Genomic DNA, 23,413 nt, shown 5'->3' on the forward strand with positions numbered 1-23,413 from the left:
CCTATTGACATTGTTGTCTTGAAAAATGAGTGTTTTGCTTGCAGCAGTGGGTGGGGGAGTACTCAGCAGATCTAGGCTATGTCCTGCCAGCAGGGATCCCCCTATGACATCTATTTAGGTGCATCTCAGCAGCACCAACAGACAGAAGTCCTTGTATGCCCTCAGGTGGAGATCAAATGGTAGGGGGCGGCTAACCCCTCTACCCGAACTCACTGAGCCATGTTAGGGTGTTTACAGCGCTGAGGACAGGGGGTGTGTGTGTGTGTGTGTGTGTGTGTGTGTGTGTGTGTGTGTGTGTGTGTGTGTGTGTGTGTGTGTGTGTGTGTGTGTGTGTGTGTGTGTGTGTGTGTGTGTGTGTGTGTGTGTGTGTGTGTGTGTGTGTGTGTGTGTGTGTGTGTGTGTGTGTGTGTGTGTGTGTGTGTGTGTGTGTGTGTGTGTGTGTGTGTGTGTGTGTGTGTGTGTGTGTGTGTGTGTGTGTGTGTGTGTGTGTGTGTGTGTGTGTGTGTGTGTGTGTGTGTGTGTGTGTGTGTGTGTGTGTGTGTGTGTGTGTGTGTGTGTGTGTGTGTGTGTGTGTGTGTGTGTGTGTGTGTGTGTGTGTGTGTGTGTGTGTGTGTGTGTGTGTGTGTGTGTGTGTGTGTGTGTGTGTGTGTGTGTGTGTGTGTGTGTGTGTGTGTGTGTGTGTGTGTGTGTGTGTGTGTGTGTGTGTGTGTGTGTGTGTGTGTGTGTGGTGAAGGGGGTCGCCTCTCCTGTGTTCAGGAGGAAGAGGTGTTAAATGAACTGTGTGGGAGAGGGTCGCCACTGCAGTGCCCAAGACAGTTCTCTTCGTGTACCGGCTCCGCCGTCTCCCGTCGTGTGCCGAGGGAGTTGACAGAACCGCGTGTGGCAGTGGGGTGAGACGAGGCGGGTCTTGCTTCCTCTGACTGAGCAGTGGGTGGAGGGACCACAGGCGGCTCCCCTGGAGCTAGAGTCTGGTCCAGCAGCGCCGCATGCCACCATGAACTTCCTGTGAGGTGGGAGGACCCTAGCTCCCCACCGGAGCAGTGGTAGTCGGCTGTTATTTGTCCTTGGCCTGTTTTTCTTAAGTTCATGGCGGCGCCCTAACCTTCCTAAAATGGATGCTCTCTGAAGGAAGGAGAGATGCATGCTGGGACAGACACGTCAAGTAAATAAGGCCACGAGCTACATCGGGGCCGCCTTTGGAGTAATTTGCCACACTCTGGCTGTTTGAAAATGCTTTTACAAGAAGGTTTGACTTCTATGGGTGATGTGAAAAGGAGGTTCCTGCCAGGGACTGACATAACTACGAACAATCGTATTTTGGGTGTTCGGAAAAAGGGGCCAACAAAATAAAGAACACCATGTAGAATTTAGGGACTGTAGAAAAGGGGCAACGTGAATTATATACACCGCGTCCCCGGATGAACCCTGCAAGTTTTTACCCCTTGATTTTGGCAATTGGATTTGGGCAGATCAGCTGTGCAGCAGAGAAAGCCTGTCAGAAATGGACGCTAAACCCTGAATTACAGTTTTGGGAAAAGGCCCGTTTTCTGAGCAGGAAGGCAGCGGGTGCTTTGATTTTCTTGCTGTTTTTAAAGTGGTTCCTCGGTCCTCCGGGGACCAAGACCTAGCCCATAAAATTTGTCATCTTTAAAAGTGCAGGAGACACTAATGGGCGGCCGGGAGTGGTGATTAATACAGGGTCTGAGCCTGGCCACCGCAGCCGCGGACTGAGCGCAGGAATCGCCTAATCGCTCACATGCTGAACCGGCCCCGGGCCCTTTAATGAGACGCATTTTCTTTTAAATATGTGGTTAAAAATGGGCTCTCTGTCGCCTGAAGCTCCGACTCCTCTCCCCTCAATGTCCCTTCCATTTGGTCACTGTCTTTAGCTGTCAGGCAGCCCTCACATTGTATATGTATTTAATGAATTATGAATTTGTTTTGATTTACCAAGCGTTAAACTCCGGATTTATTTGGAGGTCACGTTGTATTTCAGTTGTTTATTTAATACTTTTTATAACGGTGGCAACATTTAAATGAATGGAATTTAACGGTGCCAACATTTACATGAATGTTATTTAAATCGTTCCATTAAAAATGCACGTGTTTTGTGTGTGAAAATGCGAGTGTTTTTGAGTTCGCGCTAGAAATTGCATGTATAGTTGTTCTCAGTGTATGCATGCCCTTGTGTGCGAGTATGAAAAACGGTTGGTGGGGGTAAGGGGCGAGTGGGTGTGTGGGTGGGTGGGTGTGTGTTTGTCTTGTTGGAGCAATTTACATTTCATGATCGGTCAAGGGTATTTTTATTGAAATTACTATACACGTTCAATTATAGGTTGTCGTAACATACATCATACATTTGTACAAATATGTCTCTCTCACTCTATATATCTATATATATATATATATATATATATATATATATATATATATATATATATATTATTTTTATTTTTTTAGTGTATATAATCAACTTGTGATTCTATATATATATATATATATATATATATATATATATATATATATATATATATATATATATATATGATACTCTGTTTTAGTCCATCCGGAGCTGGTGTGCCGTTTTTCAATGGATCTAAACTTGCCGAACCCACAGTGAGTGCGGAGGCAGCACAGGGTGTTGTCCCTGACCTTTGATTTTCGATATATTATGTTTACACTTTTATGTTACAGAGACATACGCGTGTTTTACTAATACTCGCATGCCCAGTGAGTGAAGCGCGCGCGCACACCTTGTTGCATTGCCACTGTTGTGAATACGACCTCTTTCTTATACGGCCCTCACCACAGGCACAAATGTTGATAAAACATCAGCTTTGTTGTATCAAATGGCACACTTTAAAGGAAAACAGTGAAGAGAAATTCCTAAAAGATATCCAAGGAAAAGGGGGGGGCATATTTTGGAACGAAATCATGATTTTGGTTCACAGATTGGGATGGAGAGCTACAGAAAGCGACCCCTCTTATGTACAGCGTTTGACCTTGACAGCGACAACGAACACGTGTGGAATTCGAATTCGTTATTTTGTATTTGCACATCTTCCTTTTGAAATTAAAATAATCATTTAGAAAAAAATAACTATTTTATGTGCGCACAAATCTTTGGTGTATGGGTCGGTCCAAGGGTCACGGGACGCCCCCAGAACGGGTCTCGAGGCGCGGTTTTACACCTCGGCCCTAGTAACCTTAGCCCTGTTGGTTCCCGCCCTGCAGTCCGGGGTGAACCCCCAGCACGCCCCGATCGGCCAATAATGCATTATATTCAAAGAAGGGCTGGGTGCGGGGGGATGAGGGCACACTGGCACACCCCTTAAATCGGGCACCTCTGATCAATCCGATTGGCGCCACTCCTCGATAATAGCAGCAAGTTAATGGCCTTATTATTCTAACCCGGAGCTCAAAATGGGCGCTCGAATTGACCTCAGCAGCGAGCACAAGTAGATAACGACCCTGCATCAAAATAGCCCGGATGCGATATTCAGTATTCTTACTGGAACTAATAACACATATGTGTGTGTTTTTAGGTGTATCCATTATGAGTGTACGCACATTTAAAAATGTATACATTTTATTATTTAAATGACTCGTCTTCGCTAGTGTTTTTCTTGCTATCAATATAAATGTACATTTATATTGATAATGTGCCTGTGTGTGTGTGAATACAAATAATTACACCTCAAAGAACATTGTGATGAACTGTATGTCCAGTTTTCAAAGAAATCACACAAAATGGCGGTTTTGAGAAATTGTATTGGACTAACTGAAGGCATTGTACACTAGTGAGAATCGATTGTTCAGTCTCTGTTTCTTTGCCAATCATTTGCACTCAGCGCCACGTGATGAAGACTTGCAGGGCTACTAGAATGTTCCATGGCTGCCTCGTATGTCCAGTTAATCCATTGCAAGGTAGCAAAGCCTGGACGTCGTGCGGTAGTCGCAGTGCTGATAACAGCAGCGATTTTTTAGTGTTGCCATTGGTGCTGTCCGTGGGGCAGTCTTAACTAGTGCTGCAGGCGTGAGTCCTTCTCGGTGTGGTGCCCTGCGTGCTTTTGTGGGTGTTCTTTTTATTACCTCGCCTTAATAGAACGCTCTGAGGGCGCGCTCCCGCTGAGCCTATGAAAGGTGAGCTCTCGAGCACGATCTCGGATTGTAAATCATTTCAGCATCTGCCATTCTCTCTTTCCTTTTTTTCTTTTTTGCGAAGTGTCTTCAGACATCTTCATATTTTTCAAAAAGCCCAATAAAGCCATGTGTTAGAAAGCTGAGAGATTTTAGACTGCTTATTGCAGAAATCACCCGACAACCTGCAATCACGCCACGGTCGACTCCGCTTTTCATCCTTTCAGCGCCTCGGCCCTTCGTGCGCCGCCGCTGAATACATTGGGCAATGGGCACAGTTATATGTAATGGGGACACGCGTAATACAAAAGCGCGTAGAAACATCAGGATGTTCAGCATGAAGCACTACTTGGAAACGTAATATAGAAAAGTTCGAAAGTTATGTCTTTGTGGCATCCGTAATGTGCTCATCTGAAACGCCCCGAAGCAGCAGCGCGCGGTATGCGCCGAGTGCCACGTTTAACCGTGTCCTGACACTGTGTAAACTGAACTGATGTGCCCCGTTCAGCACTAACCACACAACGTCACCGTGCCCCCTTTAATTAATATCTTATACCTCTGCCTTGAACATGCACGACCGCGGTGTGCACGCTTTGTTTTTAGTATGTGTATTCACGCCAGAGGTCGCCTGGACCCCCCATTTCAAGGCTAGCGAAGTAAACATTTTACGAGCAAGTGCGCGTGCGTGATACCTTCTCACAGGGTACACCGGGCAGCCCTGGGCACTGGAATTCAATCCCAAACCGGCAGAGGATTCAAAGCACATCAGTAATACGTGACAGGAAAAGGGGGTGTGTTTTTCACGTATAAATCGCAAAGCTATCGACACGCGTTATAGCAATGGCAGCTATCGGAATCGCAAGGGCGGCGTTTGTGTTGTCTTTGAATACGTGCCACTGCCACCAGGAAACTAAACTGCGTCAGAGTGCGCCAATCGCACCCAATGACGCCGTTTGCGGCTAGGTGCTGTATTGAGTTTCACGGGACAGTGAAAGCAGCCAGTTGGGCCCCTTTGCACGAAACACCGGGGATTACAGTTCGTGAAATTCTGCATTTATTACAACATCGTTTGACCTCTATTAAAAGTCGATAACCGTGGTTAGATTTCACGTTTCATACGTACAACACTGCTGTTTGCATTTCTGCTTATGTTTGCAACCACGAGATGTACAAGCAAACTCATAACGAGGGCCGTTTCCGAATCTTTGATTTGTACATGAATTATAATTTGCAATCCATTCAGTCGAGTTTGGTCTACATAAAAGTAAAGTCCACGGGTCATATGTCACACCAGCGCTGGGGTGGGGGTTTAATGCTACATGTAATCCAGTTATTTTCGACTTACCCTAATGAGTGGACTGTTTCATACGCGCTTTATTTTACACATAAGTTATACGTGACACGCGGGCCTGGTTAACAAAGCGTTTTCCGTGGAATCACAAACACTCTTTGTGAATCAGGCCCACACGTAGAGCGCCTACACTCCCCGGGATGCGGGATCGAGGCGCCATGGGCTGCCTCGAGTTCCACTGCTTCGTCACTTCGGGGTTTCGTCCAATAGAGCGTGGCCCAACGATGCATTACATCATACACGGTGCGCTTGCATCACACACTTATCATAATGGTGTGTTTTTATATGAAGTGGTGACTTGGCTGGGACACCCTGCACGGCGGAGGCACAGATGGGCAAGTCAGTCTCCGGCCCACATCTTGTCCCCAGCGATGCCGATCGGCGCAGCGTGCCGGTGGAGGTGGGCCGTGCGCCTGCGTGTTGGTGGCGCAGCTGCCTCCAGCAAGCAATAACCACCATATACCCCAATGCATAGAACGGAAGTGTGCAGCACTGCAGAGGGCCCCCTTCAATGGGTTAATGTGCCACTCGCCTTCACACTTTACACGCACATAGGAGGAAGGGCCCGACGCAGTGTTATGCCATGCAGACTCATACCACACCGCTACCACCCAGGGGTAGTCTCCAGGTGCTCACGCGGTTCTGTAAGAAAGAGGGCGGGGTTGGCAAGTGAGGGTAGAGGTTTAGGATAGGTCCAGAACCAGGAGAAAGTGGCGTCTGTGTATTGTGGGTGGCAGATGGCTTGATTGCGTGCGCTGGCTTGTGTATCATTAAGGGTAAGGCCCAATGCCTGGGTTGTTTGTTGTATGTGAATGTCTTTTATGTTGGGTGTGTGTTTGTGTGTTTTATGTGTAAATTGGCTGGTGTTTAAGGTTGTGGTTGAGTGCACTGGCTTGTGTTTTCGGGTTAGGCCCAGTGCCTGGGTTGTGTGTCCTAAGTGAATGTCTGTTGTGTGTTTGTGTGTTTTATGTGTAAATCGGCTGGTATTTAAGGTTGTGGTTGAGTGCACTGGCTTGTGTATACTTAAGGGTTAGGCCCAGTGCCTGGGTTGTGTGTCATATGTGAACGTTTGTTGTGTGTTTGTGTGTGTTATGTGTACATTGGCTGGTATTTAAGGTTGTGGTTGAGCGCACTGGCTTGTGTATCCTTGAGGCTTAGGGCCAGTGCCTGGGTTGTGTGTCATATGTGAACGTTTGTTGTGTGTTTGTGTGTGTTATGTGTACATTGGCTGGTATTTAAGGTTGTGGTTGAGCGCACTGGCTTGTGCATCCCTGAGGGTTAGGACCAGTGCCTGGGTTGTTGTGTGTCATATGTGCATGTCTGTTGTGTGTTTTATGTGCGCATTGGCTGGTGTTTGAGGCTATGGTTGTGTATACCGGCTGGCGGTGTCGGCAGGGGTATGGTCCTCCAGTGCCTGGGTTGTTGTGTCTCATATGTGAATGTCTGTTGTGTGTTTGTGTGTTTTATGTGCGCATTGGCTGGTGTTTGAGGCTATGGTTGTGTATACCGGCTGGTGGTGTCGGCAGGGGTATGGTCCTCCAGTGCCTGGGATTGTTGTTGTGGCCAGTGAGGTGGACCTCTTCGCGCCCCGTCGCATACAGCTGTTTTTTAATAGAGGAACTTTGGCGCGAGTCCCCTTGCTCATTGTGCCGTGAGTGGGGTGAGCAGGGCTGGCGCGTGATTTCACACAGTCGGACTGCAAGGCCGGGTTATCAGCTGGGGATCAGTGGTCTTTCTGGGGAGGGCTCTGTCCCCCACCCTCCAGTAATGATGTTTAGGGAAGGAGATGGGCTGATATGCTTTAAAGTCAGGGCCGCGCCTGACTGGGGTGCAGGAGGGAGGGGCGGGGGCGGGTGGTGAGAGGTGGGGGTCCTGCCCCCTTATCGGCTCTTTATCCTCTGTTTATACTGGGCCCTTTATTGCTCCTTCTGGTTCTCGGGGTCTCTGAGAGGGGGTCTGGCCCGAGAGATCACTGGAGTATTGCACAGGCGTCTGGCAGGCGGAGGAAGGGGACATGTGATGCGGGGGGTGGGGGGTTGCGGGGGGGTGAACATAAAGGCGCACGCCAGCACGCATGCCTGAGTTGGAAACAGCACCAGTTATTTTTAGCAATCGGTGATATTTATTGTATTTAAAAAAAGGCAATATTTTCTAAAGTATTCTCAATATCCACACAATGGAGGCCCATCGACTTATGTTAGCATTATCCTTGTGTGCGTGTGCATTATGTTCCCATAATGTCATGACGTGGTGATCACTCATGGAATGGGAATTCAGCGCAAGGAGGAACTGCAAGTCATTTAGAAAGGTTAGCAGCATGGCACCGAAATATAGATCTACACATGACTTCTAGTTTATATTACAGGTTTTGAAACAAACACATGATTTTCAGTTGTTTGTTGAACTCTTTAATGTGCAAAAATGTGGAAACGAACCAACTATCTTGCATGCAAAACCGCAGCTGAAACCCATGATTGCACCGTTTGACGATTTTGACGGCAAATAAATATAGGGAGTTGGCACATTAAATATGTCACACATTTGTTGTATCAATGGGCGTGGAGGGAGGTCACAGCGCGTCCGAAGCCTTACAAGTTCGGGATATAATACCCTGACGGCGGCTTCTGTCGAGGTCTATAGACGTTGATTCTCTATATGTAAATCACGGGGAATAAAAACAGCCAAAGAAAGTCGATAGTACCCCACAACGCTTATGCTGCGTTTTACTTTTGTTTTATGGAGAAAGGCAATATAACATTCAAATTAATTGCAAGTAGGATTTTATAAATGATGTGGCCCATGTCAATTGGCACAAGGTGTGCATGACAACTGCATGGTGGTGGCCGAATGATGCTTGCATAGGGGCCCAAAATTGTCACGCCTTGCTTTTTTTGTTTTTATTATTGACAGCAATCATTACATCCTTTGATTACAGTTTTTTTTAGCTAAGTTATTAGGTTTCTATTACAGAAGGTTAAAGGCTAATCGTAATGGTTGTAAAACAATAGCAAACAAATGGTTCTACCTCCTGAGACTAATAAGAGAGATCCTCCCCTACCTCAACTTCTCACACATAACCCTCACATTCATCTCCTTGGTACTATCTAGACTAGACTACGCAAACAGCCTCTATCTTGCAATGCCAGAAAGCTGCAACAAAAATCTGTGACGCTTCTAAAATACCACAGCAACACCACTCCTGAGACTAAATAGAAGAGACCGCATCACACCGGTCCTGAGAAGTTTGCACTGGCTACCAGGGAAAAAAGCACATCCACTTTAAAGCCCTCTGCATCACCCACAAATCACTACATGGACAAGCAGCCGAATTTCTTGAAGCTAAAATCAACCGTTGCCAACCAGGAAGAAACCTAAGATCGAGCAATGACGCCCAAAGCAAAATGAAACACTAGGAGAAAAGGACATTCAGAGGAACTGCATTCTCATATTTGATAGCCAAAATACGGAACTCGGTACTGAATGAAATAAGAACAACGGAAGACCACCTAACTTTCAGTAAACAACTGAAAACCTGGCTATTGAGCTCACTGAGAAAAGCATAAAAACGTGCATCTCCACAAACAATACTCTGGGACCAAAGCAGACATGGGCAATAAGGAGTAAAGAACCAACAATAAAGCCACCACACACCTAGAGCCAAACAGAAACCAACTAACCACATCCCTTCTCTTTTCCATGCCCGTATACCTCTCATGTACTACACACAGCCGAAAAAGGGTAAGCAAAATTACCCACCAAAAAACTCGCAAACCACCACCCACCGCCAACCATGCCACAAAACCAAATAGTTGCAAACAACAAAGAACTCAAACACTGGAAGCCACCGCTCCAGACACAACAAGCCGAGTACACACAACAAAGCACTCGCAGAAAGCTCCCACACCCAGATGCCAGTTTCTCCTGGTTCTGCAAGCATCAACAGAAAAACACAACCTTTATTCTATCCCTCATTCCCCACTAACCAATCCCATCCACTTCCTACAGAGCCACGTGAGCGCCTGGAGACTATGCAAATGGTAGCAGTGTGCAGTATAAATCATCATAAGATAACATATAATACAAACCTTAAAAAATGCACAGAAAAAACGTTAGTTGAAGAAATGTTATGGTTTCAGTGCAAAGCAGAAAAACGTACCATATGCTGTTCCCAAAGTAACCATATCGTTGCCACTTCATAGCCTGTGGTCATGCCCAGTGAACACATTGGGTCACATTTAGGTGCCCCTGCAGTGACTGATGGTCATGCCTACGGCACTGTGTCTTCTGGGCATGCCTGCATGCACATTGGGTCTGCCCCAGGCAGAGTGTCTTCTGGTCATGGGCGCAGGCCATGCCCAGTGGAAACAGCGCTGTTTGTGGTGCAGAGGCCACTCAATCTCTATGCGGTAACCAAAGGGAACTGGGGCACAACATCGACAGTGGTCCACAGTCACAACCACACAATGCAATTCAATGCTACCCAGAAAAGACTCCATTAATACCATCCAAGTGGGTGTTTCTTGGTAAACATATGTTGCAAATAATGTATATGAAACCACATTTGCTTATTAAAATTGGTTCAAGCTAGTGTAGTAACTTCTTTACACTGGCCTACTGTGGCTAAAAAGAGGTCCATTGTGTGGAAAAGAACAGTCTCATCCTAGAGTCATGGGCTGGCACTTCGGTCATTGCCTTATTGTCCTCTAGGCTAGTCCAAGCCTGACCTGGACATGGCTGAAGGTCATGTCCTGCACATAGTGTCCAAAGTGTTCTGGCTGCATTCAGTCTCTTTGAAGTGCCCAAGGAGGGCGCAGAAAGCACACGGGACAGCCTCAGACCATGCCCAGTGGGTCTCTTGCGAGGATCGAGGCATAGTTCAGTGATGACCAGTGGACAAATTAAGGGCCTGATTCATGGAACGTTTTCCTATGGAATTGCACCATTCTAAAACACTTCCATGAATCAGGCCCTAAGTCTCTTAGATGTGAAAGGGGCATGACTTAGGACATTGTCCACTGGGTATGACAGCGGGTCAAGGCGATTGGGTTTTTTGGCTATCTTTGAGCTGACAAGTGAATGGCCGTCAGACGTGTGCTGGGCAAAGAGCCCCCTTAGCAGGATCCAGGCCATACCAGGTGGGCTCATTGAGGTTCTGTCTGGGCACACTGTGCACTGGCTATCTTTGAGTGTGGTTGCTGTACCAGGGCATGGCGAAAGACCATGACCCTGCAAAGTATCAGTGGGCATGACCACAGGCAATGGGATTTCATTCCAAATATTTTCTAAAGAATGTTTTCCATTTTAATTGGAACCACCCGTGACGTCATTACGAGTGCGTGGGGGTGGCTGAAATCCTGAGGATTTTTTTTCTTGCACACACCAGCCATTGCGTCCTTCAATTGTTTAACTACGCTAATGTTTCTATTACACGTTTAGGCGCGTGTGTGTTTTTTTGTGCATATTTTCAAGTGCATGCGACATAAATGTGCCGTTATTTGTGTTGTGCATGCATAGATTATCATTATACAGTATGGACAATCTTTGTCACGTTGGAGTTCTTCGACCTCACCAATAGTGTTTTTACATTTCAGAAGGCCCTGTACTTTACAGTACGTGCACCCACAGTGGGGAACTAGGCGCGATATTACGCTGCCGTCTGGCGCGCGCGCATTCTGTAAATATAGCACGTGCGCATGGTGACGCAGCGAGGTCTGGTTTTCATCCGCCCGAGTCATGACTGGATGTAGGCCCCATAACAGGCGCAGCCTGCTGTGAGGAGGGTCTGTTCCGTGGCCGGTAACTGGGCCCCTCTCTTGCTGTCAAACTGTATACGTTCATGCAGCTAGTCAAAGGCCCCTGGTGCTCAATGTATACGTTTCTATGGCCGACGAGAGGCACCTCTCTTGCTGCCCGCGAGTGGAAGGCACCCCTCCTGCCCCCATCAGGCCTGTTCTTAAAAACCTGCACATGTGATGAGATATGCTAGTGCCTCCACTTGCGTAAAAATTGTAGGCCAATTCACAAAGGGCATCGGAATATGGGCATCACGATTGCACGCATTCAGATGACTTTCCTCCTTGCACAAAGGCGCAAAGGAAAGGGCCGAAGGGTCGTTTCGGTGCGTTTCAGGAATGCGCAAATGAGTTGTTTGAAATGCTCACAAAGCAAAAACATTCCCCTGCAGAAAACCAAACAATATTTCTTGATGCACACATGCAGGAGAGGATCATTCCTAACCTGTTCATGCATTTTTTTAAAAGTGGTTCTGGGACCTGCAACAATATGAACTGCTGCTTTCCCGCTTGCATTTTTAGCACACAAACAGGGTAGACACGGTTTGTATATATCAACATTTCATAATGACCGGCCCTTAAAGAGCATTCACAGCACCAATGAGAGTTCTGGAGGCCAATGACACGTTAGGATCAGGAGCGCATTTCCAAGAGTTACGAACGCATGGAGGCTGGGCAGCGTATCATTTGCACTGGCGCACAGACCCCCAGAAATGAGCAAGTCACATTTGTGAATAGGTGACGCGCATTTCTTTAAATCATGCAAGAAACTTCATCAGCTTGCAGTATTTGTTCAGAATCAGGGCCATTGTGTTTATTTCTAATGCAATTTAAAGACATTTATTTTTACTGTCGTTGTTTATTTGGTCAGTAAATAGCTCTTCTTTTTCTCTTAATACCAATGTTGCTTTGGCCACTAAAAGGCAACCAACTCTATTGTTACCATTGTGCCTATTTCTATGATTGGCAAAAGGCACCAATCTTGTTACTATAGGGAGTATGTTTTTCTGGTCAGTAAAAGGCAGCACCTCTCTTGTGATAGGGAGCATGTTTTCTGGTGAGTAAAAGGCACCTCTCTTGTTGCTATAGGGAGTGTATTTTTATGGTCAATAAAATGCACCTCTCTTGTTGCTACAAGGAACATGTTTTTCTGATGGGTAAAATGCACTTCTCTTTTTGTGATAGAGAGGATGTTTCTCTGGTCAGGGAAAGGCACCTCGGTTATTGCTATAGGAAGCATATGTTTCTGGTCATCAAAAGACACCACTCTTGCTGTGATAGGCAGTATGTTTTCTGGTGAGTAAAATACACCACTCTTGTTGCTATAGGGAGTATGTGTTTCTGGTGAGTAAAATGCACCTCTCTTGCTGTGATAGTGAGTATGTTTCTCTGGTCATTAAAATACACCTCTATTGTTATAGCGAGCATGTGTTTTTGGTCAATAAAAGGCCCCTCTCTTGTTGCTACAGAGAGCATGTTTCTCTCTCCATTCACTAGCTAGAGACCTATTTTCACCTCTATATTGTCCCTGTGATTTATATCTATCCCCCAGCCCAAATACCGCACTCCAAATCAGAGTATTTCACCCGTTGTTATTAATAACCGTTTGGGTAATTTAAAGCGGGAATTGAGAACATTGCAAGTTTTCCAACGTGTCATTTGGTTGCAGCATGCTTTAAACTTTCCACCCATTTTCAAATTGTATGCCTTTTGCTGATCAATTGCATTATGATTGTTAGTGTTTATGCATTGTTGCCTTAGTGAGAAATCATACTAACTTCAAAGTTTTAAACCGCACATTCATTATTTATTTGCCATTTCTGAGTGTCATTTCATGCCATTACAAAGGGTTTAAAATCCTCTTACTTTGTGAGGGAAGGTCTGATTTGGATTCTGTTTTCTGGTTCTTATCCCTGACTACCTGCTGCTTCTTTCTATCCACTCATAATTTGTGGGTTGAGGGAACAGTTCAGGGGAAGCCTTAACTTGGGTGCTATCTTTCCTAAAATCAAAAAGTGTTCCTATTCAATTGCGCTTCGTAGATTTTCTACTAGAAGGTTAACCAAGTGCATTGCTTACATTTCTATAGTAATTATCACCCCATTGGTGATTGCTGCCCCATGTTCAAAATTGTCTGATTTCATTTGAATTTAAAAATAAATAAATAAATATTGCAATTTCACCAACTGGCCTGGTTCATGGTCCATTGTGTCCTGGGGTATTTGAAAATGGGGGTGTGATACGAGTTGTGTACCATCTCAAATTGAATCTGCATGAAATAAAGAGAAAGGCATCTCAGTTGTGCACTAAATACTAGGATGAGACCAAGGTGTGTGTCGCCTGATTGAAATCCTTAACAAACGTGGGGGCTCGTCCGGGATTGGGTTTTGGTTGCCATCCGTGGCAGTCTAACACAGCAGACTAGTTTTACAAAGGTAGCGGGCGCCCCTCTCTCGCAAGAACAGACATGATAACCTGTTCAGTGGTTATTAACCACTTGAGAGTTCGCAGCCACTGCTTTTACTCACTGTGCCTTTCACAGATGGGAAATATCCATTTGCATATCAGTCTTTGTCCTGCCCAGGGGCAGTCCAGCACCGAAATACAATGGCAACTCCAATCTGAACGAGAGTACCACCAGCAACCCCATACACGTGTTTCACCCTTGTTGGGGATCATCAGTGAGGTGAAGCTGATGCCTCTCTAAGCACAGTGAGAGGGAGACCACGTCTGGTTGCCCCCAGGAGACCTAGGGTTACCAATCCCAGGTTCCTTAAAAATAGTTTTACAAAGGTAGCGGGCGCCCCTCTCTCGCAAGAACAGACATGATAACCTGTTCAGTGGTTATTAACCACTTGAGAGTTCGCAGCCACTGCTTTTACTCACTGTGCCTTTCACAGATGGGAAATATCCATTTGCATATCAGTCTTTGTCCTGCCCAGGGGCAGTCCAGCACCGAAATACAATGGCAACTCCAATCTGAACGAGAGTACCACCAGCAACCCCATACACGTGTTTCACCCTTGTTGGGGATCATCAGTGAGGTGAAGCTGATGCCTCTCTAAGCACAGTGAGAGGGAGACCACGTCTGGTTGCCCCCAGGAGACCTAGGGTTACCAATCCCAGGTTCCTTAAAAATAGTTTTACAAAGGTAGCGGGCGCCCCTCTCTCGCAAGAACAGACATGATAACCTGTTCAGTGGTTATTAACCACTTGAGAGTTCGCAGCCACTGCTTTTACTCACTGTGCCTTTCACAGATGGGAAATATCCATTTGCATATCAGTCTTTGTCCTGCCCAGGGGCAGTCCAGCACCGAAATACAATGGCAACTCCAATCTGAACGAGAGTACCACCAGCAACCCCATACACGTGTTTCACCCTTGTTGGGGATCATCAGTGAGGTGAAGCTGATACCTCTCTAAGCACAGTGAGAGGGAGACCACGTCTGGTTGCCCCCAGGAGACCTAGGGTTACCAATCCCAGGTTCCTTAAAAATAGTTTTACAAAGGTAGCGGGCGCCCCTCTCTCGCAAGAACAGACATGATAACCTGTTCAGTGGTTATTAACCACTTGAGAGTTCGCAGCCACTGCTTTTACTCACTGTGCCTTTCACAGATGGGAAATATCCATTTGCATATCAGTCTTTGTCCTGCCCAGGGGCAGTCCAGCACCGAAATACAATGGCAACTCCAATCTGAACGAGAGTACCACCAGCAACCCCATACACGTGTTTCACCCTTGTTGGGGATCATCAGTGAGGTGAAGCTGATGCCTCTCTAAGCACAGTGAGAGGGAGACCACGTCTGGTTGCCCCCAGGAGACCTAGGGTTACCAATCCCAGGTTCCTTAAAAATAGTTTTACAAAGGTAGCGGGCGCCCCTCTCTCGCAAGAACAGACATGATAACCTGTTCAGTGGTTATTAACCACTTGAGAGTTCGCAGCCACTGCTTTTACTCACTGTGCCTTTCACAGATGGGAAATATCCATTTGCATATCAGTCTTTGTCCTGCCCAGGCGTGTATGGGGTTGCTGGTGGTACTCTCGTTCAGATTGGAATTGCCATTGTATTTCGGTGCTGGACTGCCCCTGGGCAGGACAAAGACTGATATGCAAATGGATATTACCCATCTGTGAAAGGCACAGTGAGTAAAAGCAGTGGCTGCGAACTCTCAAGTGGTTAATAACCACTGAACAGGTTATCATGTCTGTTCTTGCGAGAGAGGGGCGCCCGCTACATTTGTAAAAATGTTTAAGGAACCTGGGATTGGTAACCCTAGGTCTCCTGGGGGCAACCAGACGTGGTCTCCCTCTCACTGTGCTTAGAGAGGCATCAGCTTCACCTCACTGATGATCCCCAACAAGGGTGAAACACGTGTATGGGGTTTCTGGTGGTACTCTCGTTCAGATTGGAATTGCCATTGTATTTCGGTGCTGGACTGCCCCTGGGCAGGACAAAGACTGATATGCAAATGGATATTACCCATCTGTGAAAGGCACAGTGAGTAAAAGCAGTGGCTGCGAACTCTCAAGTGGTTAATAACCACTGAACAGGTTATCATGTCTGTTCTTGCGAGAGAGGGGCGCCCGCTACCTTTGTAATAATAACACAGCAGACTAACCTGCAAGGTAGTGATACTTTGTGTGGTTGGAATGCTGTTTTACACTGTACAAGCACTTCCCTAAAAACAAATACTCTAATTACCAGGCCTGTGTCTAAAAATAACAGCTAAATCAACCCCAAAATAGACAGAAAGTAATAGAATATAGGTTACCCTTACATAAATAAATAAATTAATAAAGAAAGAACATGTCCAAAATGACCACAGTAGAGATCAATATGGCTAGGGAGCACCTTCTGCACAAGCTATTTGTCAGAGGGGAATGGCCGGAACAGGATGAAAAAGTCTGGCTACAAGAAATAACACAACAGGTCACCGCCATGAACCTGGATATATGGCAGGACGGTGGCCTATTACATCAAGCTTTGAGTGAGTTATATATGACCCCAAAAATTAAAGAGGAGCAAATTAAATTTGCCAGAATCGCAGCCTATATGTATCTCCACATGGGAGTGATGTGGGAAAAGTATGAGGAAAATGAAACTCTAGCACAGAATCAATCTGAACTATTCAATAAAATACAGACAGAACTACAATTAGCAGAACAAAAATTACAAAAGAGCCAAGAGTTGGAGGTAGATTCTGGAAATTACATCATAAAATTAAAAGAGGACTTGGCTCTCCAACAGCAGAATAATGCTGAACAAGAGACCCAATTAGAGGCATTGAAAGAGGAGTGTAGGGAAAAGGTTGACTACAGAAGTTAAATCATGAAATAAATTATGATAGAGCCTGAGCAGAGCAGATAGTTACCCTCTAGATCAGATAGAGAAATTGAAAATAATAAATTAATTATGAGAGACCTCCACTCTCGAACAGGATTTGATCAAGAGCGCCAAAAATTAAATACCATCAAGCAACAAATGGATGACCTGGCTGAACAGAGAGGCATCCTGAATTAGGAGAAAGATGCCCTATGTCAGGAAGTAAGTAAATTAAAAACAGAGCTACAGGGAAGTGAGTTAGGCCTCTAGAAACTAAGTGAACTAAAAACAGGATATGGGAATCTACTGGAGCATGCCGGATGGATAGAAGGTACTCTGGCAGAGAATATCCAAACCAAAAATGCACAAACTCAGGAGGTGAGTATCCCACAACAAAAATTGGTGCAAGGTGCCCAAACTATGCAGGCAGCACAAAGAGATATCGAGGCCCTCTGTGAGGAGAATGATGGGCTCCACAAACAAGTGGCAGCGCAAGAGCGGGTTATAGAGGCCGATAAAACCCTGATAGCTGAACAAAAGGCTCAGATCTTTGCCTATCATCAAGAGATAGGGGCTGAAAAAGAAATACTAGCGATGGAAAAGCAAGGAAATATCGAGGCTGAGCACCACAAAAGGAAATACACCAAACACGGGCTAATAAAAGATTCGCAGATCTTTTATTCTACTGTACAGTTACAAAGAAACAGAAATTCAGATAGCTATCTGGCTCTAAATACATCACAATGAGTACCAGCCCTTCAGAGTGAGGAGTGAGAGTGCTGGACATCTAGACATTCGCATGTTTATACATTTCAGCAATAATGTCCAGCCTCTCGACAGGTTAATAATCTGTGGTCTAGAGTTCGTGCCGAGTTCACTTATGGCTTATATAATAATATACACATGGATTACATTGGTTTGCATCTCCAACAAGTTACAATGGCAAAGTGTTTCAAAAGATTATTTTATTAAGAAACTTTGAAGATGGTTAGCTTTGCAACAGGACTTTGCAAAAATGTAAACATTTAGTAGTTTAAATATGATTTTTGTGGCTTTCAAATAAGAGGTCTTGGCTGTCAATAGCATGTATGGGACATGAACACCAGAAGAATGTGAATCAAGAAATAGGCCCCATGATAGCATGTACGCATGTGTAAAGTCCCAGAATTTTAGGCCGAACATTTCACACTGAAAATGATCAAAGATTATTAAATGTGCAAAACAATGTCTCACAGATTTCAGAGATGGACTGCAATGGTCTGCATAAAATATGTAACCTGTTTATGTAATTTGCTAAGAGACTTCAACTGTATAAATGTACTATTTGTAGAAAAATTGGATTTTAGCCAAAGGAACTGTGGGAGGTTTTTTAACCTTGTAAACCTCACATCATAAATCTGACATCCTGCCCTAGAAATGCAACCAGCTGAGAGCGAGGCAGGGACTAGCACCCCCGACCAATCCAGTGGCGTAGAGGTGTGTTTAGCTAAGCCTGCCCAGCCATATACTTCCATGATGTCACTAGGCATTATAAATACGGGTCAATGATAGGACTCTAGACAGACTCTTCCTGAATTTCCTGCTCCTGCGTTCCTGATCTGCTCCATTCATCTTGCTGACTCCAACTACAAGGCTAAAGCATTGCTGACCCTAGTCCTGAGCCCACTATAAAACTAGGTGATCCCTATCCCAGCAGGGCCAGTGATCCAGAATCAACCCACTAATCTCCCATTAAAAAGAGGAAAGCGGTGGTACCTTTTGCATCCTGGAATCAGACAGGCTTGCTGCCCACTAACTGCTTGCCCACTGACTGCATCCAGCGGCACCTGTGCCATCCAGTGACCTGAATTGCCCAGCTGTTCCCTACCCGGTGACCAGACCTTGCCCAGCTGACTTTTGCCAGGTGCGCCACCGTGTGGTGACAAGACCCTGTTGACTGTCCAAAAATCCCAAAACCAAATAGTGGACTGTGAGTATAATCCCCACGCCATAGAAACACATAGCCTATCTTGTCTTGCCTTTGTCCTTATCCCACTCTCTAAGTAGTCATATTTATACCCTGGTAACTTGTGGAAACTGTTAGAATTGTACTTGTATCCTGTGCATAATGTTTAAGTGGTAGTGTCATCTCTTTTCAATTTTGTCTGGTGTAACTTATAAGCCCTTAGTCAATTTGGAGTAATCAAACTAATTTCCATATATTTTATTGTTGGGGTTGAGCACTGGGGTGGCAAAGTTGACCGCGCAAATCAACCTTGGAGCTTACTGTGTTCCTCTTTAACAATATAACCTAAATAATTTAGTGTAAGTAACATTTTCCTTTCTTTTAAAACCGATTTTCTAAGTTTTGACTGCTGCATTTTCCTAAAAACGAACCTCACTTTACCAGCCAAATCCCTCTTAATTCACCAGCTAGAGACCTACTCTCACCTCTATATTGTCCCTGTGATAAATATCTAGACCCCAGTCCAAAAACCACACTCCAAATCAGAGTATTTCACCAATTTTTATTAAAAACTGTTTGGGTAATTTAAAGCGGGATTTGAGAAAATTGCAAGTTTTCCAACGTGTCATTTGGTTGCAGCATGCTTTAAACTTTCCACTTATTTTCGAATTGTATGTCATTTGATGATCCATTGCATTATGATTGTTAGTGTTTATGCATTGTTGCCTTAGTGAGAAATCATATTTACTTTAAAGTTTTAATCCGCACATTCATTATTTATTTGCCATTTCCGAGTGTCATTTCATGCTATTGCAAAGGGTCTAAAATCCCTTTGCAATGGCATGGTCGGATTTGGAGTCTGTTTTCTGCCTCTTATCCCAGACTACCTGCTGCTTCTTTCTATCCATGCAGAATTCGATTATTTGTGGGTTGAGGGAACATTGCAGGGGGAAACCTTAACTTGGGTGCTATCTTTCCTAAAATCAAAAGGTGCTCCTATTCAATTGCGCTGTGTAGATTTTCTACTAGAAGGTTAACCAAGTGCATTGCTACATTTCTATTGTAATTATCACCCCATTGGTGATTTCTGCCCCATATTAAAAATTGCCTGATTTCTTTTGAATTTAAAAATAAATAAATATTGCAATTTTACCAACCGGCCTGGTTCATGGTCCCTTGTGACCTGGGGTATTTGAAAAAGGGGGTGTGATACAAGTTGTGTACCCACTCAAATTGAATCTACATTAAATAAAGAGAAAGGCATCTCAGTTGTGCTCTACATACTAGGCTGAGACCAAGGTGTGTGTTGCCTGATTGAAATCCTTAACACTTCTGGGAGTATGTTTTTTCTGGGCAGTAAAAGGCACATCTCTTGTTGCTACAGGGAGCATGTTTTTCTGGTCAGTAAAAGGCACCTCTCGTGTTGCTACAGGGAGCATGTTTTTCTGGTCAGTAAAAGGAACCTCTCCTGTTGTTATAGGGAGTATGTTTTTTCTGGTCAGTAAAAAACACCTCTCTTGTTGCTATAGGGAGTATGTGTTTCTGGTCAGTAGCTCTGTTGTTGCTATAGGGAGTATGTCTTTCTGCTCAGTAAAAGGCACCTCTGTTGTCGCTACATGGAGTATGTTTTTTCTGGTCAGTAAAAGGCACCTACGTTGTTGCTATAGGGACTATGTTATTTCAGGTCAGTAAAAGACACCTATGCTGTTGCTATAGGGAGAATATTTTTCTGGTGGGTAAAAGGCACCTCTTCTTTTGGTATAGGAAGTATGTGTTTTGGGTGAGTAAAAGGCTCATCTCTTGTTAGTGTGCATTCTGGGCAGTAAACAGAACCTTTTAAGTTAATTACTGTACTCAGCAGGAAAGTAATCATGTGTGCAGTGTCTGAAAGAAAGGAGACAACCCTGCTCCAATGCCATTACATCTTTAATGGAATACCTAAGCAAATGATAGCAATGGCTGGCATGTGTTGGGAATTCCTGAACATGTGATGCCAATACATAGCATATGATGACGGGATGCCTGGGCCTATAAAGCAAACACCTGACAAATGGTACCACTGCCCTCGAAATTATGGGAGTACTTGGACAAATGATTGCAATATCAGGCAGATTGTGTGATTGGCTGGGAGTCTGTTGGCAAACTGAAGAGAGTGTCCCAGGAATGCCCCTCCTCACCCCCATGAACATGACGGCCCATACAGTCAAAAACACATGAAGCCACTCACTTTTCGGACAGCCCCCAGAAGGGCCTGTGATGTCCACGTATGCAGACATTCTCTTAGAGAGCTGTTTAAACCTTATCCAATCAAGGGGCCTCATTACGACCCAGGCGCTAATGGGTTAACAGTGCCGTAAAAGGCTGCGGACCCTTAAACTATTAGCGCCTAATTACGAGGTCCCTTTGCGGGACCCGACCTTAACGGCTGGTGTAGACCAGCCGTTAAAGTAGAGACGCGCAAAGGGACCTTGGTACTAATTACGGTGCCGCAATTTGCGGCACCGTACTTAGCGCCTTCCCCAGTCCCATTGAGCCCTGTGGGGCAAAAATGGGAATGGGGAAGGGCCATGGAGGAAGGGGGAATTACCGCCCCGCCAACCTTGTAATGGGGTGGTAATTCCCCTTTCTCCATGGCAGAGTCGGTAACTTACCAGGCTGCACAGAAGAGCAGGTCAGGGCTCGCAGCCAAGGTCAGACACAAGCAACACATTCCAAACATAAAACGACAAGGGGCCATCTGCAGAAAAACAGAATAAATCCTCATAAAAAGACCAGAAGAGCTTGATTTCATGGTCCTCATCCACGTGATGCAGCCAAGCTAGACAATGGTCCTTCACCCACGGTGGGAAGACAAACGGTTCTCAGCAACACAGACATGAAGTGAAACATGGACTTGTTAACAACATTGCAACATTGAGGGCACTCTCACAGGAAAAAGCGGTACCGCTAACAGATGCATTGGGAATATATAGTCATTATCATCAACTTGAAGAGGTGCACATGCCGCTGAGAACTGGATTCCAGGCATGGGGAGACCAGCTCGAGCCAATCAGATGACAGAAAACCAGGGGTGGATGGGAGAGGGCAAGGGCCAATGAAAATCCTGTGACAACAATGTACTAGAGAGTTTCTTGGGGAATGCGCAGGCCAGCCACCTGACATGCAAGGGCCAATCAACTAAGATATATAGGGGTTATCCATAAGGGATACCACTCCAATCACCCAATCAAAAAGTCTGATAGGTTTTTCAGGGAATGGCCCATGCTGTGATGCAAAGGGACAACAAAACGGCCTGACATAGGCTTGGGAGGTGTGATTCTGGCAATGCTCGAATTTCCTGTATGATTCCTGTCGGTTTTTGTAATAAACGACAGCTCTAACTTGCCCTTGGCAGAGTCCTCAATTTGTTACTAGCGGAGGGTTGTTGGGCCCTGGGAGCTGAACGGGTAAGCTCATAGTAACCCCCAGACCTCTGGCATACCTAAGCCAACAAGTTAGTATAGGGATGGTTAACTACACCCGTGCAGCATAAGCCGCCTCTTCTCCCGCAGCGCCTCGGAAATTGAGGCCGACGGGGAGTGCACCCCTGTACAAAGGCCATCAGGAGCAAGCTTGGAAATATCCTGCCTGCAGTCCGTGAGGAGTCCAGCAGACCAGAACAGTCGCGTAACAGCTTTGGGGGAGCCGGTAGCCAAACAGCGCCAGTGGATCACAGAGTGTGAGTATTGACTCGGCCACACAGCAACTAAGGGGAGTGGGAAAGTAACAGTGGGTGCTGGGTGATAACAAGATTGTTGAGTATATTTGGAGTATTGTTTCGTAGTGTTGAGCATTGTGAAGTAGGGAAAGGAGCAGAGGTATATGTCATTTCTGTGGTTAGGGAACATTCAGTTTTGAGGTGAAAGGTTCTGGTGAATAACTTAGACTATTGGCTTAAGGGCACGTATAACAGAAGTTATGGAATACTGGAACCCTTGTGAATTGGGCGTTTTCGCTCGGATCACGGATGATGGTATGCCCTTGTAAAGGCTTAGCAAAGGGAGCTAACCTAGATTGTGGAAAATGTTCTTCTGGTTAAGTCTTGAGGAGGCGTTCTATCTACAAAGCGATGCTGTAGGTACAGATTGAGCACGAGAAATATTGGAATCTCCTGTCAGGAGGCAGGAAGACAGCTGTGGGTTTATGGTGGGGTTGTGTACATTTTTGTGTAATGGGACATTAGCATTGTGAGCATTGTAAGTGATCTCTAGCACTCCCTTGTTTAGTGAAGTGGTGATGTCACCCATCAGGTCTGTGCATAGGACTAGGAGGGCACAAGGAGTTACAGAAGTTGGTGCAGAGAGTTTAAAATTGACGGAGCAAGTTGTTCAGTGGCGGTGCACGGAAGGCGAATGCGCGAGATTGGTGGGTGCGCCTGAGGAGGCAGAGAGTTGCAGAAGGGTGGTGCGTGGAGCACGCCTGACAGGTTGTTTTGGAGCCAGAAAGGCTCAAGGAGAATCGTTGAGAACTGGTATTTGTGAAATTAAAAAATCGGAGTTGAAAGTATTCTTTGTGCTTGTATAATAACAGGAGTATTGATTGCCTCGACTTGAGGTCAAGTAAGTATAAGGCAATGTATCAATGGAAGTGCAGGGGGATACACCCATACAGTACCTATGTAAGGCCCTTCCATGAAATAAGGACATGATTTGTAAATATAGCGTGGAATGGACAAAAAGCACAGAGGGTAAATTGACTAAGCCATGGCCACAATGGGGACGTTTCTCCAAAAATGTGCAGCAACCATTACAGACACACATACAAGACGGATGTAGGTGATTTGACTGAATCCATGTTTGTGGGAGAGTGAAGTGACTGAAT

The sequence above is a fragment of the Ambystoma mexicanum genome, chromosome 3q (assembly GCF_040938575.1).
Source record: "Ambystoma mexicanum isolate Mex_15411 chromosome 3q, UKY_AmexF1_1, whole genome shotgun sequence".
Taxonomy (NCBI): domain Eukaryota; kingdom Metazoa; phylum Chordata; class Amphibia; order Caudata; family Ambystomatidae; genus Ambystoma; species Ambystoma mexicanum.